Consider the following 6,044-nt stretch of genomic DNA (forward strand, 5'->3'; position numbering starts at 1 on the left):
GTTGACTGTTCTGTCATGCATTAAGAGTGTCCTGCATATAACATTAAGAGTGACAAATATTCCCATGGTGATGTAGAGAAGTGTTATGTCTTGCATGTAACATTACTGTGGGTGAAATGATAATGACAAACTAATATTTTCATGGTGATTTAGAGAGAAAAGCGAAGATTATTTGTCAATGACCTGTTAGGTTTTCCAGATGGTGTGCAAAACATTGCTCGATTATTAAGTCCTGTTGTTCATGTGTCTGTGCAGATTACTTTGTTGTATCAAATAGGACAACCTTTTACCCACATCGCACATAACATCCACTTAGCCAGCTGTTAAATAGCTTTCCTTTGATTAAAAATGCTTGTTCAATTGTATTCCTCTGAGCTAGATTGGAGTTTGAGTTTCCATACTCTTGTGTTTTCCAATTTATCTTGAATGATCATGCTACTTTTGCAGATTACCTTCTTCAAATGGAAGTTCACTATTTTTCTACATCTACTCCATTGAGTTTTGAAATATTACTTAAAACTTACTCAATAGTAATTTTAACAGGAAATTTCGGCCCACGAGCGAGTCCATGCCGCCCAATTTACACCAAATTAACCTACACTCCTCGTACATTTCGAATGGTGGGAGGAAACTGAAGCCCCTGGGGAAAACCTATGCAGACATAGGGAAAACGTACAAACTCCTTACAGACAGTGTGGGATTCGAATCCCAATTGCTAGCACTGTTAAGGCATTCTACCAAATATGCTGCCTCACAGCAATGTAATTGGTATGTTTAAAAATAAAGTCTTCTCAATTTTATGCAGGATTTGCAGATCTGACGTGAAATTCAATTTTCTTGGACTCTATTGTGTTACTGCCTTGAGTTTGCAAAATCTTCATACAGAGCCCTCCATAATGTTTTGGACAAAGACACTTTTTTCCTTTATTTTGCCTCTGTTCCACAGTTTTACATTTGTAATCAAACAATTCAGATGTGATTAAAGTGCACATTCTAGATTTTATTCAAGGTTATTTGTATACATTTTGGATTGATCATGTAGAAATTACAACACTTTATATATAGTCCCCTCGTCTTAGGGCAGCATAATATTTGGGATGTACATATATTAAAGTAGTTGTGTTTAATACTTTGTTGCATATCCCTTGTGTGCAATGATTTCTTAAAATCTGTGATTCATAGACATCACTGGGTTCTCATATCTTCTTTGGTAATGCTCTGCCAGGCCTCTACTACAGCCATTTTCAGCTCCTGCTTGTTTGGGGACTTGTCCCCTTAAGTTTTCTCTTCAGCAGATGGAATGCATGCTCAATTGGATTTGGGTCAGGTGACTGACTTGGCCATTCAAGAATTTTCCAGTTTTTAGCTTTGAAAAACTCCTTTGTTGCTTTAGCAGTATTATTTGGGATCATTGTCTTGCTTTTTTTTAATATATTTAAATTTTTAAACCATAATAATAGTTACATTACATTCAATTCTAAATGTTTAAAAAAGAAATACATGGTCTATATCATCCCACCCCTAAAGGAAAAGAAAAAGGAAGAAAGAAAGAGAAAAACCGGAGAATGCCAAAAAATAAAACACTTATACAATAGTGTCTATTGGAGATTACCAAGAATTGAGGTCTTCAGCTCCATATTTTCCAGAAAACATTAATCTCACCGATTACAAGTAATTTTCTTCAATGGTATACAACTACGAAGTTCTGCATGTCATCTTTCCATACCTAAATCTACTTCTGTTTGTAAAGTATTCTGCGGATAGTAGTCATTGACAGAACCACACCTGCCTCCTGAAGGCTTCTGGGGATTTTTCATCACGATGAAGTCATGCCACCATATGTCAACAGCAGTGGAGGCCTTCCTTCCAATGCCAGTCCCTTTGCTTGCGAATACTGAGGTCTCCAGTATGTTCTTTCTTCTTGATAATGTTCCAAACTCTTGATTTTGGTAATCCTAAATTTGGGATTACCAAAATCTTACTGTCCATGCTTTTCAGCCTCATGATGGTTTCTTTTAGACTTTCATTGGCATTACTGGTCCTCATGTTGAAAAATGCCAACCTCAGACTCCAAAGATAATCAAAAGCTTTGCAAGCCTAGCTCTCTTGGACCTGCACCAGTGATGTAATTAAACATACTTGAGTATTCACAAACATGGTGCCCTAAAATATGAGATCTATGTATAAAAAGTGCTGTAATTTCTACATGGTCGAACCTAAATGTATACAAATAACCTTGAATGTGCACTTTAATGGCATGTGAATTGTTTGAGTCCAAATTTCAAACTGGAGTACAGGGTCAAATAAAGGTAAAAAGGGTCTGTCTTTAACAGAATGTGGTATTAAAAATACTTGGTGACATCCAAATTTGAAAATTGGTGATAAATACTTTGGTCTTGTACTTCTCAGCCTGAAATTTATTTTCTCTAAATCAGTTCATTTCTTAACAGTTCAGTATGTACGCATCACATTAAGAATTTGTTCATCTGCCAGGGGAGAGTAATATGTTTTTACTGAAAATGCAGTATCACAGATCTTGCAAGTTGGAAATGACAAAATGCTGGAAACACAGTAGGTCATGCAGCACCAGCAGAAAGGGTAATGCTTCTCAGGTCAAAGACTCCCCTTGTCAGACTTGGGAAATAATGAACAAAGGTCTCAGTGTACATTTTCTACTGAGGTAACCAGATCTTCCAGGCACGAGTTATTCTACACTCACCAGGTACCCTCATGCACTCAAAGACCAATGATCGTTATCCAAACTATAAGCCTTGGTCTTTTGTTTAATAAGGAATCCTAAAATTTAAGTGGTAAATTGTACTTTAAGAAATGTACATGAGAGTAAGAAAATAAAATCTAACTTTTTTCCCAAATAACTCCCTGAAACAACTGTGTACAAGAAAGCTAAAGTTGTGCAATGTCATGTTAAAAAAATGTTCTCATAAAATAGAAGCCAACTTTGACATGTAGCAGTAACTGCTATTTCAGTGAGCATGGAACTGCAAGCCTATTAAAAAGGCTTAACGCATTGGACACAAGGGTACAGTTTTTGGTTACGAAATGCTATTTTCCAATGCCACTGTAATGCTTGGACCTGTAGAAGCCAGCCTTTTGAGTATGCATAATTGCTTGAAAGAGCCTTGTTGAGAAATGTACCAGAGTGGAACTATATACAAAGCTGCCTTGCCACTTGCTGAATTTGATATGCCACCCTAATATGTGAAAATAGTCCTTCGAATGAGTAAATGCAAAGCCAATAATTTGGATAAAGCAAAAGCCATTTGATCAGATACCATATGAGAATTATTGGTCACTGTGGCATCACAAGTGTACAGAGTTGTAAAGAGCTTTTTGTCATATTGGCCTTCATAAATCAAAATATTGAGTACAAGAGTTGGGATGTTTTAGTAAAGTTGTACAAGACATTGCTGAGACCAAATTTGGAGTATTGTGTGCAGTTTTGGTCACCCAACTACACAAAAGATATCAATAAGATAGAAAGAGTGCAGAAGAGATTGACAAGGATGTTGGCCAAACTCCAGGAACTGAGTTACAGGGAAAGGTTAAACAGGTATTCCTGGACCATAGAAGAATGAGGGGAGATTTATTAGAGATATTTAAAATTATGAGAGGGATAACAGTAAATGTAGATCGGCTTTTTCCAGAGGGTAGATGAGATACAACCCAGAGGACATGGGTTAAGAGTGAAAGGAGGAAAGTTTAGGGGGTGGGGGTAAACTTCACACAGAGAGTGGGGGGAGTGTGGAACAAGCTACCAGCTGAGGTGGTGAATGTGGGCTAACTTTTAACATTTAACAATTTGACAGGAACATGGATGGGAAAGTTATGGAGGGCTATGGACTGGGTACAGGTCAGTGGGACTAGGCACAAAAAAAAAAGTTTGGCATAGACTAGGAGAGCCATAGGGGCCTGTTTCTGTGCTGTAATGTTTTTTTTGGGGTTTTTATAACTAATTAATTATATATCTATTCTGAAATGTTAAAATATTCAGGAGACCTGGATAATTTTCAGGTTGCTAAAGCTATCGGTTAAGTAATGAATTGTAAATCTGAAAACAAAAAGGCAAATAGTGCAATGTTGAAGTTTATCTCAGGGGGTTGAGTATCTAGAGGAAGTTGTACTCCAACTGTATTATGTAAACTTGCAGTCAAAGATAACTTCTGGTTGATGAGGCTATTGTGGCATTGATAGATTCAAATTCACAATAACTTGTCACAAATATCTTGGGTTACAGATGAAGCAGTGAAAATCTCAAAAATGTCTTCAAACATTAATGGAGATTTTCATTTCACAGAGTTCCATCTTTTCGACACCATTTGTGCAGAGGCTATGCTAGCTCACAGAGCAATCTGAGACCCATACTTGTTGTGATCGATTTCCCTCATCCATCAACACTTCCCATCAATCTTGAGATCATTTTTAAATTTACCCAGCAGCCACATCTTTGGGAGCAAACCAGATCACTGGAGCCTGTGCAAACACCAGTTGGAATATAACCTGGTTCACTGAGTGATGGGGTAGCTCTGCTTTCTAAAATTCCACATGCCATTTGTAAAAATGGTATCAAAGAATGCATGTCAGAAGATAGTATTAAATTGCAGATCATCCATAATCTACCTGGAAGCTGGAAAAGACGAGAGAAAATTATCTTGTGTGTGCAGGGACAATAAAATTGAGTTATGAATAAGGCGGGGGGGGGGGGGGGAAGCAACTCAATTGCACACCATCCCACTCACTTCAGGTTCCAGTGAATGAAAATACTGCAGTTTTTTTTCTGCACAACTAGTTGCACTATTTGATGTAGATTTGGGTCTTGTTAAATCAGTTTTAAAGGGCAGATTCTCAACCAACTTTTTAAAAAGTTTAAATAGCTTGAAATTTTGATAGCAGCAGGAGACTCTACAATGCAATTTTTCCCAATTTACATGAACTGATACTTCAGCAGTCTTCAAAACCGTTTTTTTCCCTTACAATTTAGGGGACACTTTCTGAAAGTAATTTACTTGAGAGGAGGATCATCCGTAAAAACAGGCCCTAAATTAGCTGACAGCTGGAGCAAGGACAGACCTCAGGGAAAGAGCTTTTCAAAAGTAGTCAACCAAATGAATCAATTGTAGCGGCAGCTACACTGCTACTGAAAGAACACACAACCAGATGGGTTGAGCTCAGTGAGCAGAACTGATTTATTGCAGGCTGCTGGGCTGGACTTAATACTCCCAGCCCGGACCTGGCTGAGAACTGTGTTGGGGGTCACTGATGTCACCCGGGTGTCTGAGCCGTGTTGAGAAGAAGGGGAAACCCCTGACAGCGCCATTTTGGCCAGCTGCCCCGCTGCGTGGATTACAAGTGGGGCTGCTTTGCCTGCCTCGTGGTGTGCCGCCACACAATGACTATTGTAGTGGATTGTCCTCTTCCTTTTGATGGGAGCCCAGTTAAGATTGGGAACGTTCTGTCATGTGGGCACGGTTGGTAACAGTGCCAGCAATCAGGACTGGGATTTGAATCCTGTGCAGTCTGTAAGGAGTTGGGATGTTCTCCCAGTGTCTGCGTAGGTTTTCCCCTGGAGCTCCTGTTTCCTCCCACCGTTCAAAACATACATCAATTAGGTGTAATTGGGCAGCACTGGCTCGTGGGCCAAAATGGTCTGTTACCATGCTGTATGTCTAAATTTTTTTTTTAATCCACCAACTTCCTGCCTAAGGAGGAGTTTGAAAAATCTACTTTGTCCACAATTTTAAAAACTACAGGGATCTTCACAAGTAGGAGTACTTTGAAAATATCACAAATTGAAATCACAGTTTTGCAATCATGAATTTGTGAAATTGTAAGCAACTTTCAAAATGTAGCCACTGTTACAAAAGTGCAGTTTCATTTATGGATAAAGAATCTGTCGCTGATGTTATTTGATAAATGGTACACTTATGGCAACTGTGGAGCATGCTTTTTTCATTCCCTAGCATTAAGATCCATCAGCTTATGCATAAAAAACAGCAAAATTGTAGTTTCTCTAAAAATAACAACCA

Source organism: Narcine bancroftii, chromosome 9 (assembly GCF_036971445.1).
Source record: "Narcine bancroftii isolate sNarBan1 chromosome 9, sNarBan1.hap1, whole genome shotgun sequence".
In the NCBI taxonomy this organism is placed as follows: domain Eukaryota; kingdom Metazoa; phylum Chordata; class Chondrichthyes; order Torpediniformes; family Narcinidae; genus Narcine; species Narcine bancroftii.